The following is a 14,609-nucleotide window of genomic DNA, read 5'->3' as shown; positions in this document are numbered from 1 at the left end:
CCTAATGAATGCTATAAAGAAAAGTACGTAGCTTCTATAATACTTAACTTTAATCCATCCTTTATATACATCGTTCTTGATGAGCCATCTGGAGATTGTGGCAATACAAGTGAGACTCTTTACATACAAGCTATCTAAGGTTAATGGTTAATGGCGCCTTGCTAGGTCGTAGCCATGGACTTAGCTGAAGGCTATTCTGTCTCTCGGCAAATGAGAGAAAGGCTTCGTAAGTGTAGTCGCTAGTAAAGTCGTCGTACAACTGGGGCGAGTGCTAGTCAGTCTCTCGAGACCTGCCTTGTGGTGGCGCTCGGTCTGCGATCCTGACAGTGGCGACACGCGGGTCCGACATGTACTAATGTACCGCGGCCGATTTAAGCTACCACCTAGCAAGTGTGGTGTCTGGCGGTGACACCACATTCCTCCCCCGCAAATCGGCGGACGGTCGTGTGATAAGGCTTCCGCCCGCCGTGGGGAGGACCCCATGTTGACGTATGCGACGAGGTGGGGAGCCTAACAACAGTCGAGGCTGTGCCACCCGCACCCTGCCATTCGGTCCGAGGGGAACTAGGAAACACCTGAAAACCTAGTCCAGGGTGCACGTCAACATGCGGTGTATGCGCCCGTAATGAGACAGGAGGGGCCGAAGGGTCGACCTCCATTGCGTCGGGGCACCCGACGCGCGATGACGCCATGTGGTCCGGAGCGGGCAAGAGTTCCATGGCGGAGGGCAGCTGGTCACGGGAAGCGATCGGCGGCGCGTGATCCAGGGAGGCGCTGGGCGGCTGCAGCGAAGCGTCCACTGCGGGCGGCGCCGGCGGGAGAACAGGCGGCGGCGGCAGCGGCGCGTCGCCATGGGGCAAAATGGAAGGCAGCGTCGGTAACACCTGGGGATGAGGCGAGCCAGTAGATGGGTCCCCAGGGCGCTGACCGGACGGCACCGTCGCTGAAAGCAGACGGGGAGCGGCAGAACCCGTGCGACGACAGAGGCGCAGCTGATTGAGATGCCGACGCACCTCACCAGAGGCCCCCAAAACCAAATACATTGCGCGGCCGAGGCAGCGAAGAATGCGCCCTGCGAGCCAACGCCGTGAACCGCGATAGTTGCGATAGAATACAACGTCGCCTGGAGCAAAAACAGGAGTCTGCCGCTGCACAGGAATCTGATGCGGCGGATGCAGCAAAGACATCAAGGTTCGATGAGGACGACCGTGCAGCAACTCAGCCGGCGAGCGACCATCGCGGGGCTGAGAGCGATACGAATACAAAAAGAGCAATAACGCGTCCTCCCGAGAATGCGACTCTTTCAACTTAAAAATCTGGGACCTGAAAATCCGGACCAATCGTTCAGCGGCACCGTTTGACTGAGGCGAAAACGGCGCGGATGTCAGATGTTGAATACCATTGGCCTTGCAGAATGACTGAAATTCTGCGGACAAGAATTGTGGGCCATTGTCGGAAACAATAGTCTGCGGAAGACCTTCAATGCAAAAAATAGCGGATAACGCTTGGATTGTGGCAGAAGACGTTGTGGAAGACATCCAGACAACAAAAGGAAAATTACTGAAAGAATCGACCACAACCAACCATCGAGCATTCCAGAATGGACCAGCAAAATCGATATGCAAGCGTTGCCAAGGGGAAGTGGCTTGCGGCCATGCAAAGAATTGCCGCGGCGGTGCGGATTGTTGTTCGGCACACGCCATGCAAGAAGAGCACATAGTCGTAATCGCAGCATCGATTCCGAACCAAGTACAGTGCTGACAAGCAAGTTGTTTCGTTCGCACTATACCCCAATGTCCTTGGTGAAGAAGCCATAAGACAGAGGACTGCAACTAACGTGGGACCACGACTCTGGACTGATCATTATCAGAACGCAACAACAAAACACCACGTCGTACAAAAAGTCTCTCCTTGTGAGAAAAAAATCGGCGAACCAACGGATCCTCGATCCGCGACTTTGACAAGGGCCATTGCGTAGCAACAAAACGCAAAACAGTAGCAAGGACAGGGTCAGCAGCTGTGGCTGTAGCGACACGACGAAAATCAATCGGAAACGATTCGACCACGTCATCGGTTTCCGCATCAATGAACATGCAAGCAAGTTCGGAAGAATCGAATGCTCTATCCTCAGCAACAGGCAAAAGTACTAAGGGTGAGGCCCAGAGAGAAGCCTGCACACGTTCAATTACACCTTGCGATTCTAAATCGTGTAATGTTCTTGCGACCTCATCACGCAATGCGTGGGGAACATTGCGCGCTCTGAAAAATTTCGGTTGCGCGTCGACTTTCAGTTCCAAATGTGCTTCATAGTTCGTAGCGCAACCAAGGCCCGGTGCAAAAATGTCTGCAAATTCGTCACACAGACGCGAAATACTGTCTGAAGGCACAGTCTGATTCACTGATAGGACCTGATTTACTATAGACAAGTTAAACAACTGAAATAAACCTAAACCAAACAAGTTCACTGCAGTAGAAGAACGAAGAACGTAAAATGACACAAGTTTCGTTTGTCCCTTGTATGTTGCAAGAAGGCTGCACTGTCCTAACACAGGGATAGCTTGTCCTGAATAACTAGTGAGCTGAACATTTGCGGCAAGCAACGGAGGTTTGCCCAGTTGTTTGTACGTGTCTTGATTGATCAATGAAACTGCAGTTCCGGTATCGAGCTGGAATGGGATTACTTTGCCTTCAAAGTCCAAGTCGACAAAAAGTTTATTGTCCTGCTGACGACAAGAGCGACTTTCTCGTGCAATGTGAACTGATACTGGTACAGAAGCACTTGCGACTTTACAGGATTTCCGGCGACGTCGACGCACACTGTTTGTGGGACGAACACAGTCACTGTTTGAGATAGTGGCACTGGACGGGGTGGAATGAACTACATGAATGTCCATGGGCGAAGGTTCACGGGCCCGATGAGTCTGGGTTCGATTCTGGCGCGAAGCAAAGGGCCTGGAATGGTTGTGATTGTCTGATCTGAGCTTTTTCTGGCAAACACTTTGAACATGTCCTTTCTTATGACAGTAAAAGCAAATAGCTTGGCGTGACGGGCAATTGTCATGCGAATGCCTAGTTGCACACCGCGGGCATGATTTCACTGCATTTGCTTGCCTACGCGGCACACGTGGTTGAGAGCTAGGCCGCAGCTGTGCGGACGTGCGCGAGGGCTGTTTAGCAGTCCGTGCAGCGCGCCCGGCGGGCCGGTTAATGTGACAGACGGCTGGCGAAGTTTCAAATGATTCCTGAGCAAAGTCAAGTGTCTCTTGCCTATCCAATATGTCTATATCACTTGTGGAAGGGAGGGATTGACTAGTTTCAAAATCTGTTCCCGTGCACGAACATCAGAAACGTTCTGTGCTATGGCATCACGTACCATTGTATCTGAATAAGGAAGTCCACATTCACACTCAAAAGCACAATCCCTTGTAAGGCCTTACAATGTTGCAACCCACTCCCTATTAGTCTGACCGGCCGTACGTTTGGTACGAAAGAACGTATACCGTTTGGCAACGACATTGACTGTTTCTTTGAAATAGGCATCTAACGCTGACAAAATTTCTTCATAAGACAGAGTTGCTACGTCGCGTCGGGGAAACAATTTCACTATCACACGGTAGGTGTACACACCTACACACAAAAGCAAAAACGGCTGCCGCTCATAACCTTGAATTATGTAGGCGGCGAGATGAAATCCAAATTGGCGTGACCACTCCGTCCACGTTTCAATGGCTGCATCAAAGCTACAAAACGGGGGTGCAACTGCATGTTGTGGCTGCAGTAGCGGTGAAGCGGCGGCGGCCGCATCGTGTTGCAGTGCACGTTGACCCTGGACGAGCTGTCCAAGGGCATCCAATAACGCCTGCGTCTGCTGATTCTGCAAGCGATAAAATTCGGACAGTACATCTGGAGAAGCCATGACACAAGTAAATGTAAGCAAGTAGAAAGAACAAGATCCTGATTGATCCGCGTCGCCAAAAATGTAGTGTCGGCAGACTTGCCAACACTACGCACACTAATTGAAAGAGGCAGCCAAGATGCACGCGCTAACTCACGAAGGATGGAGTGAGGTCTGAAACAGGATACCTAATGAATGCTATAAAGAAAAGTACGTAGCTTCTATAATACTTAACTTTAATCCATCCTTTGTATAACTCGTTCTTGATGAGCCATATGGAGATTGTGGCGATACAAGTGAGACTCTTTAGATACAAGCTATCTAAGGCTAATGGTTAATGGCGCCTTTCTAGGTCGTAGCCATGGACTTAGCTGAAGGCTATTCTAACTGTCTCTCGGCAAATGAGAGAAAGGCTTCGTAAGTGTAGTCGCTAGCAAAGTCGTCGTACAACTGGGGCGAGTGCTAGTCAGTCTCTCGAGACCTGCCTTGTGGTGGCGCTCGGTCTGCGATCCTGACAGTGGCGACACGCGGGTCCGACATGTACTAATGGACCGCGGCCGATTTAAGCTACCACCTAGCAAGCGTGGTGTCTGGCGGTGACACCACATAAACCAAGTTTGTTTTGTAGTAGGAACACAGAAGAAACAATGCTAATGCAAAAACTCGGCGCTCATAGCGTTTGCTGTATGCCGCAATAATTATTGTTTTACATGTTTCTACGATCAGTATCATCCTGACTTGTGCAGTGCTCCGTAACTATCACAGATGTGGATACAATAATGTCAGTAAAAAAACTATACTGATTAGTTTCAAAATGGTCGTGTGTCCTTTTTTATCTCCAATGTCCTTAAGTTTTTTGTTTCCCTATTTTTCCTTATAAATATTATGCAAATAGTAAATGAATCATTATATGCTGATAATTTTACAGCCATAATAAATCTAACGTTATAGTTACGCGGGAATAAAAAAGAAATACCAGCAGCGAGATTCTATCCAGAGACCTTCTGCTTACGTGACTAAGTGCTTAATCACTTGGTTACTGGCACCGTGCGGATAATCGCCAACACAGTAGCACATATATGCATCCCTATAACTTTCATACTCGATTTTCTCGTGGCCGGTCGAGATTTGCCCCTTGATCTTTACTTAATCTGACGTCGTAGTCATGCTCTATACACCATGTCAACATGAATTAGATCGGTGAGGGAAAGTACGTACTGTCCCCTTGTGAGGTCACAAAAGTCATGGCCTAGCGATATCCACACATACAGATGGCGGTAGTACGGCGTACACAATGTGTTGGTTGGCGAAACTGTCCTTTGTACTCAGGTGATCCGTGTGAAAAGGTTTCCTACGTGATTATGGCCGCACGACGGGAATTACACTTTGAACACGGAACACTAGTTGAGCTAGAAGCATGGCACATTCCATTTCACAGCGAACTTTGTAGTGATGGGATCAACACTCCAATGCATGTAAGTTTACGTTTCTATTCACGGATGTTTGTATTATTAGACACCCAGTGTACTATAAACATGGCCTCTTCAGGAAACACTGTGAAATCAGGGATTTCTATAGAGACCAATTTCCAAACTCCACTCAAAATGGCTGCACTTTCGGTGGATAATATGAGAAAGACTCTCAGATCAGTTATCCTGCTTTTGTTCAGACCTCGTGCAACTATTAGTGCCTCGATAGCCTCTAGTCGCACATTCCTTTCCAGATAGGATATTGCAGCACACCTCGTATATATTTCTTACATTCCAACAGGAAATGGGGCCGGTTACTCGCAAGCGCCTACTACAGATTCGAAAATATTGCTACGCGGTTGCTGTCATTGCTACAATAGCACGGCGTAGAATCGTTGTCCGTTTTTCGATTGAATTCAGCTAACCCTTACTCTTCTTCAGTAAACTTATCCGCATTGCTATCCATATTGAGCTAAATGTGTAGGATAAACTAATCCGAGTCAGAAACGCCCAGTACCGAATGCAAGGCTGAGAGCGAAGAGTAAAGTGGGCGTTAGTGTTGTCGACAACAAGTACCGTGAGTACATTGAACAAGTTGGAATCCAAACAACACACACAGTGAATACCGTCGTCATGTATACTGTTGTACGAATATTATCATTACAATACCGGTAGAAAGATGAATGAGGGTAGGAAATCAAACGTGGAGCCAGAGCCAGTATATTGAAATATACAGAACCAAGTTAGTAGGTGGATTCCGCATTCATCTTGTATAATGAAAACTTGAATATCAGATAAATTCTAAAACTGAATGCGAGACATTTGTATTTCATTCTATACTGGTGTCTCTAAAAAGAATAGCAGAAAATTAGTAGTTGGTATTTTCTGGTATAACTACACAGAAATAGAAAAGAAATCTGAGGATCTGGTAGATGATGATCAGTTTGGCTTTAGGAAAGATAAAGGCACGAGAGAGGCAGTTCTGGAGTTGCGGTTGATCATGAAAGTAGGGCTGGAGAAAAATCAAGGCAACGTAAAACGATAATTTGATTTGGAAAAGGCGTTCGACAATGTCGGATTTTAGAACACGTTCGATATTCGGAAAAAATAGGTGTAAGTTATACGGAAAGACAGCTAACATATAGTATGTACAAGAACGAAGACAGGAAAATAAGACTACAACACCGGGAACGAAGTGCTCGGATGAAGCAATGGTAAGACAGAGATGTAGTCTTTCGCCCCTACTATTCAGTCTTTACACCGAAGAAAAAACGACGCCAATGAAAGAAAGTTTCAAGAGTGGATTAAAATGTAAGGTGAAAGGATATCAACAATATGATTCGCTGATGACATTGCTATCCTCAGTGAAAGTGGAAAAGAATTGTAGGATCTGTTGACTGGAATGAACAGTCTAACGAGTACGTAATATGGACAGAAAATAAATCGAAGAAAGAGGATAGTAATGACAAGTAACAGAAATGAGAACAGCGAGGAACTTAACATCACAGTGGGGATCACGATGTAGACGAAGTTAGGCGATTCTGCAATTCAGCAAAATAATCCATGATGGATGTAGCAAGGAGAAGACAAGTCTACTAGTGTCATACGCCTGAATTTGAGAAAGAAATTTCTGAGAATGTACATTTGGAGCGCAGCAATGTATGGTAGTGAAACATGGACAGTAGGAAAATCGGAACGAAAGAGAAGCGAAGAATTTAAGATATGGTGCGACAAAAGAATGTTGGAAATCAGGTGGCCTGATAAAATAAGGAACAAAGATTTTCTCTTCAGAATTGGTGGGGAAAGTAATATATGGAAAACACAGAAAGCAGGAACAAGATGATATCTGTTAAGACATCAGGGAATTACTTAGGCCACTAGATGCAGCTGTAGAGGGTAAAAACTACAGAGGGAAATAGATATTGGAATACATTCATTAAATATACTGCTGTCAAAAATTAAAGCAACAAACCACTGTTTTCTCGTCATGCGTCTAATTCACGATAAAATAATACGAACTGTCAACAGATGTCTGTACGATCGTGTTCTGCACAGAAGATGGCATTCCCGTCAACGGACAACCACGCCAACGCTGACGTCAAGACACCTGTCAAACAGGATAGTGTTTGCCGGGTAGTCTCACATCCACAATCGCTGTGTACACAGTCACAGACGGTGCACAGAGAAGACGCCTACCAGACTCTCTGTGGTGGAGGGCCAGAGAAAGAAAGGAAGCAGGACAGTCGCAAATTAATGTGGGCCGATGACTTAAGATGACTCGTTCTGTTGTTTCTCGGATGTGGTGACGGTTTGTGGAAACCGAAAGTATCTCCCGAAAACAAGGACGGGGCCGATCTCGTGTGACACCAGAAGGAGAGGACCGTTATTTGGCTGCAAGGGCATGAGGGAACCGCCTTAGTACTGCACGACGACGGGCATTCGACCTCGCAGCATCCACTGGACGAGATGTATCGAGGCAAATGGTGTACAGAAATCTTTGAGTGCCCTTTACTGTCAGAGACCTGCTGTATGTGTACCTTTGACGCGTCTTCACAAAAGGGAACAACGTCCAGAGTGAAGTAGTCAAAATGCTACCTGGACAGTGAAACAGTAGGCCAACGTTCTTTTCACAGATGAGTATCGATTTGGTCCAGAGAGTGTTCCTCGAAGGATTCGCATCTGGAGGGAGCGTGGAACACGATTTAGGGACCCAGACATTGTCGAAAGAGATCGATATTGAGGAACATCCCTAATGGTGTGAGCAGGGATTATGTCGACCACTCGAACACCTCTTCATGAAGTTGTACCGGTGAATCGGCAAGGTTTAACTGTTGTGAGGTATTGTGACGAGATCTTGGGACCTGGTGTGTAGTTGTTGCGAAGTACTGTGGGCCAAGATTCAGTACTGACGACCGATAATGCTGAACCTCGAAGAGCACGGGTGGTTGATGTTTTCTTGGAAACGGAAGGTATTGCACGCATGGCGTAGTCTGCTTGCTCTTCCGATTTGAATCACATAGAGCATGTCTGGGATGCACTATGGAGACGGGCTGCATCACGTCAGCATCTACCAACCATCCGCCAAGACTTGAGAGCAGCTCTGCAGGCAGAATGGGCGTTATTGCCTCGACATAAGAGTGATGACCTCATTCACAGCATGCCCCCGTCGTTGTCAGGCCTCTACTGCTGCCAAAGGTGGTCACACCCCAAACTGAGCACATTAACCGGTTGTCGGACTGTGTGTGCAAATCCGTTAAGTCAGAAAAAACGGACAACATTTTTGTCTACCGTTATGTATCTTGCAGATGTTTATATTCTGTATTCTTTACATTGTATCTACCTTACTGTCACCTATCTGTATTGTTTTGTTGTAAAACAAACGCAACCTTGCACAATTTCCGTTTGTTGCTTTAATTTTGGACACCAGTGTAATTAAGGGCGTAGACTGTAAGTGCTACACTGAAATGAAAAGATTGGCACTGGAGAGAAATTCGTCAGTCAGAAGACTGATGAAGATGAAGTACATTTCGTCACTGGCTGCCTCCAGCCTATCGTCAAGACGCAAAGCCAAGATCTGCGCTTTGTGGCGCACTAAAACAGCAAAAGGGGACTTTTCGTGGACTTTAACAGCGTTCGTTACAAGTTAGACTTCTAGAAATGCGCCACTCGTCATATTTCCACTCTCATATTGTATCTAACAGGCACAACTTTGGTGCAAAGAAAAACCCAGTTACGTGAATGAATGGTGTGCAATGGTATTAGTGAGGAGAAAAGATTCTGTTTTGGCTCCAGTGACGGTCGTTTACGAGTACGCCTTCAACCAGAAGAGCAGTAACTCCTAAATGTGCCAGACAATCGACTTACAGTACAAATACCAGGCGTCAAGTTATGGGGAACTAAAGCCAACAGTGAAGTACATCTGTAACTGTTGCCGGAAGACTGAAGAGTGTAGGATGCCTTTATCTAATTGCTTTGTTATCCCTAAAGTACCGGGGCGATTTGCTCTCCCAAACGGACACTTCCCGTGCACACGCGCCTTTTGTTATCCACATTCTTTGTTGACTACGCTGTCCTATGTGAACGCCACTAGCCCATCATTATGCCTGTGTGGAGCATCATGGGATGACGTCTGTTTGATTTGGATTATTGGCAACGTTCCCTGACCGACTGAAAAACGTATCCGACACGGTACGTTGACGAAAGTCATCTTACGGTAGAACCAAGCCTTGTAAACGAAAGTTAACTAGCATATGTAAATTTATTGAACGGCAAAGGATTCCTTTTCATTTTGACGCCAAAACTATTTTAATAAACAAATTTGAGAGTTTGTGCTTTATCAGGTTTTCCCAGTTTTCCGATTAGTGGCGACTGCTCACCAGAAAGATAAAATCAATATAATGGCATTTTTCACATAGAGACCCGACATTTCATGTCAACAGGTTATATAAGTCCGTCAATCACTGAGAATTTCTTCCAGGACAATGATATCAACAAGTACAGTCATCTTCCCTAAATATGTTGCTTGTCGTATATCGAAGGCCGAGAGCGTAGGTATTCGGCACGATGCAATGTCAACCACACAGCGTTTAACCGTGGTCCAAAATGAGACTCGGATGGATAACACAAAGCATACAAGAGAACCGCCTCCACAGCCGAGGTAGCTAAGCTATGCGGTGGCGCTCGACTCGGATGTAAACCGCTTCGAATACTGGCCGTGAATGAAATTTTCATAGACAATATTCGGTCGGCAAGGGAAAGAGAGGTGGAAGAGTTAAGTTTTTGATCGCCAGTCTCTGCATCAATGAGCTGGATTAAATTCCAAACCTCTCCGTAGAGTCTCATGATCTGAGGGCATGTCGCACTGTTGACAAATGGTCCGTCGATCAGAGGGGCACATTAAGTGCGGTGGTCAGCTTGGTGGTATTTTAGAAGACAAGGCTATGTACCGGCACCAGGTGACACCTCTCTTCTCTCTGCATCACCATGCACCATAAACATAACACTACACTATACACACATCCGTTATACTCACCTGCGCGCTAAAAATGCGACACAACACTCGTATATCCACAAGGAAAGTGGCCAATTTGCTCGGAGAAAGAATACGTTATTCGACTCGTTGCTGATGCCACACCATGCGATATTACAGCCAACAATGTCATACGCCATTCATATTTTACATTTTTACATAACAAAATTGGTCAGGTGTATCACATTCGGGCTAGTGAATTTTGCCGCACTGCAGATAGCTTTTCGGAGCCTCTCTTTCAAAGAATGACGTCCTAATACGTTTTTAATTTCAGCTAAGGACGTAACAGTTATTCAGATTATCCTTTCGTGGGATGGAGTATAATAAATCTGACCAGTGGTGCAGTGAGGAGAACTAAATTTGTCAGAATATTTTTTCGATGGAGATATATTACATGAGAGTGTTATCAATCGAACAACATGTGAGGTTATCACTGAAATGCTTCTGATTAAACTCTACTTCTTTCGAGTACTTTTCCGATTTCCCATACGGATTGAAGTGTTGTACAAAACGAGTTTTATTTTGTTATCTCCACAATTATATTGAAGCTATCGAAGTGAGCTATCGGAATATTACCTGATTTGGAGTTCTTACGTTTCTTATCAGAAGTGCTGATACGAGGCGCGTTATCCCGCTAACAAGTATCAGTAAACAAGTACGTAAGTAGCAGAAGGCCATCTGTCAACGTAATTTCAATGTCAAATCAAGATCTCTTTCAGTTATTTGCTAATGTACGTTGTAAATGTGGAAAGTATCCCCTCAATCGAGAAACAGTCTAACAGCGAGACCAAACGTTTCAACAAACAAAAAGGAGAATAAAGCTGTGTAAGTCAGACCCACTGGAAATCGGACGTTGACCCCACAACGATAAGATTTATGAGTGTGCTGTGGCTGCAGATGCAACAGACACGAAATAATGATTACGGGAAGGAAGATGGGCAGGTAGCAGATAGACGGGTAAAGGGGGTTATCCAAATGTGTAGCGCTGGCGTCACTTATCAGTGTGAATTGGTACCTCGTTCCCCTTTGGTCAGGTTCAGTGACCATTGTGTAAGTCTACCGAGAAAACCGTGACCCGCTATCTCACGCCTCATCCAGTGTGTTTATCTTTAATCAGAATATATCTCTTAAAAGTTCTTTTCGACCTGCTTTTTCAAGCGAATGATGCCGAAATATTTCTCAGAAATCAGTAACATGTTAAAATATTTCATCTCAACGACGATTTTACCGAGGTTTACTTTAACAGCTATGTTTTGCAGGAAACGCATAATATTACATCCTATTTAAGCAACACGCAGATTCACCCATTCGACTAAAGATATAACTGTGCTAGTTTTTGTGTCCGTACGTATTGACCCTGCAAAATAGTATGAATAAACCGCGTCGTTGTTTGTTAAAGTGTGATACATTTGAAAAAAAAGGGAAGAAAACAAAGTCTATACTGCAGCTGCAACGCGTTTCGACAGTTGCACCGTTATTGTCAGGTGGAACACGTCTCTTAGACTGCTGTTCATGGTAGAAGCATCGGCGACTTCTTGCAGGAGCATGTGAGGCGTTCGAAAGATTAGAGAGCGACTCGCAGTGTTCATAATTATGTGAATTATGCACATTGACTACAGATGGAGAAATGTAGAAAATAGTTGAAAGGTATGGAAGGCTCTTAGTGCAAGAAGAAAAGAATAACAGTAAGTGTTTAATGTTTTGAACACGAAAATCGCCTATGCTGCTAACCGTACATGAGTTGCACAATATTGTGTAATAACGAACTTACATTTTTCGTTAAAGATTTTAAGGCCACAGCAAACAGAAGATGGATCGGAACATGAATGTACATTTTCTAATCATCACGAGCTAGTCTCTGTATATTACAGAACTATTGTTTAGGTAGGATGAATAGATAACTGTTGCCCTGAAGGTTCTGTTACCATTGACGGTCTGGCTCAGCATTGCTGTGAGTGGGGGATGGGAGAAGGGGGGGGGAGAGTGGATGGGGATGTTGTGTAGGATGTGGGGACACTAAGGATACTGTTTCGCTGTTAACCGATCCGACGAGACGTCTTGGAGGTGCACCACCTGCAGGATTAGGTATGCAGGCTGCATTGCGATACTCTTCATCGTTGTTTGGTTGGTCGTAGGAACAAAGTTCCTTCCTCGACTGTTCCTGGTATGGCTGTTCTACACTTTTCTCTCAGTTAGTAAATTTTCGATTCCTGTCTTTGCGAAATAAAGTTGTAACCCACTTGTTCGCTCGTTCAGGTTGCTCTGTCCTCATATCCTCAGATCAGCATGATTTTCTCCCCGTTGTTAAGTGAAATACACTCCTGGAAATGGAAAAAAGAACACATTGACACCGGTGTGTCAGACCCACCATACTTGCTCCGGACACTGCGAGAGGGCTGTACAAGCAATGATCACATGCACGGCACAGCGGACACACCAGGAACCGCAGTGTTGGCCGTCGAATGGCGCTAGCTGCGCAGCATTTGTGCACCGCCGCCGTCAGTGTCAGCCAGTTTGCCGTGGCATACGGAGCTCCATCGCAGTCTTTAACACTGGTAGCATGCCGCGACAGCGTGGACGTGAACCGTATGTGCAGTTGACGGACTTTGAGCGAGGGCGTATAGTGGGCATGCGGGAGGCCGGGTGGACGTACCGCCGAATTGCTCAACACGTGGGGCGTGAGGTCTCCACAGTACATCGATGTTGTCGCCAGTGGTCGGCGGAAGGTGCACGTGCCCGTCGACCTGGGACCGGACCGCAGCGACGCACGGATGCACGCCAAGACCGTAGGATCCTACGCTGTGCCGTAGGGGACCGCACCGCCACTTCCCAGCAAATTAGGGACACTGTTGCTCCTGGGGTATCGGCGAGGACCATTGGCAACCGTCTCCATGAAGCTGGGCTACGGTCCCGCACACCGTTAGGCCGTCTTCCGCTCACGCCCCAACATCGTGCAGCCCGCCTCCAGTGGTGTCGCGACAGGCGTGAATGGAGGGACGAATGGAGACGTGTCGTCTTCAGCGATGAGAGTCGCTTCTGCCTTGGTGCCAATGATGGTCGTATGCGTGTTTGGCGCCGTGCAGGTGAGCGCCACAATCAGGACTGCATACGACCGAGGCACACAGGGCCAACACCCGGCATCATGGTGTGGGGAGCGATCTCCTACACTGGCCGTACACCACTGGTGATCGTCGAGGGGACACTGAATAGTGCACGGTACATCCAAACCGTCATCGAACCCATCGTTCTACCATTCCTAGACCGGCAAGGGAACTTGCTGTTCCAACAGGACAATGCACGTCCGCATGTATCCCGTGCCACCCAACGTGCTCTACAAGGTGTAAGTCAACTACCCTGGCCAGCAAGATCTCCGGATCTGTCCCCCATTGAGCATGTTTGGGACTGGATGAAGCGTCGTCTCACGCGGTCTGCACGTCCAGCACGAACGCTGGTCCAACTGAGGCGCCAGGTGGAAATGGAATGGGAAGCCGTTCCACAGGACTACATCCAGCGTCTCTACGATCGTCTCCATGGGAGAATAGCAGCCTGCATTGCTGCGAAAGGTGGATATACACTGTACTAGTGCCGACATTGTGCATGCTCTGTTGCCTGTGTCTATGTGCCTGTGGTTCTGTCAGTGTGATCATGTGATGTATCTGACCCCAGGAATGTGTCAATAAAGTTTCCCCTTCCTGGGACAATGAATTCACGGTGTTCTTATTTCAATTTCCAGGAGTGTACAATGCGCGAAATTTACTCATGTTCAGGAACATATGTTGTGCTGTGTGGAATATCTTGAGGTCTTCCTTTGATCCTTCAGAGCTATTTCTAATAGTAGTTTTGTATTGTATACCTATAGAATAAATGTTTGACCTGAAGTTATTTCGTACCTTTTGCCCATTTCATATGCAATTTCCCATCCATGTGTTTGAGTACATTAAACATTAGTAAGCTCTGGTAGCTCATTAGTGTGCATGCTTCATGGAATGAGTTAGTACTGACCCTCGGAGCTTTGAACTGGCGAGTGATATTCCTGTGCTACAGTTGGCCGAAATGCAGCGTTCAACAGTAAATTACGACGATTACGCGCGTACTTATTGCTTCTGAACGGGGTGCACGAGTTGATTCAACACGATACTTGCGTTTCGTAGAAATGAGACTCAAACCCTGTTCTGCCCTCGAGCTTTTTCCATTGCTTAGTTAAATAATTTACAGT

At 46.4% G+C, this 14,609-nt stretch overlaps 1 protein-coding gene across 1 annotated transcript in view; it reads right to left on the bottom strand.

Annotated features, from left to right (window-relative positions):
- Window positions 1-14,609, bottom strand: part of LOC126263516 (monocarboxylate transporter 1-like) — a 115,582-nt gene that overhangs the window by 41,387 nt on the left and 59,586 nt on the right. The gene's annotated exons all lie outside the window — the stretch shown is intronic.

This window comes from Schistocerca nitens, chromosome 6, assembly GCF_023898315.1.
Source record: "Schistocerca nitens isolate TAMUIC-IGC-003100 chromosome 6, iqSchNite1.1, whole genome shotgun sequence".
NCBI classification, from domain to species: Eukaryota; Metazoa; Arthropoda; class Insecta; order Orthoptera; family Acrididae; genus Schistocerca; species Schistocerca nitens.
Note: the sequence above shows the minus strand (reverse complement) of the source record. Positions and strands in the feature narration are given on the sequence as shown.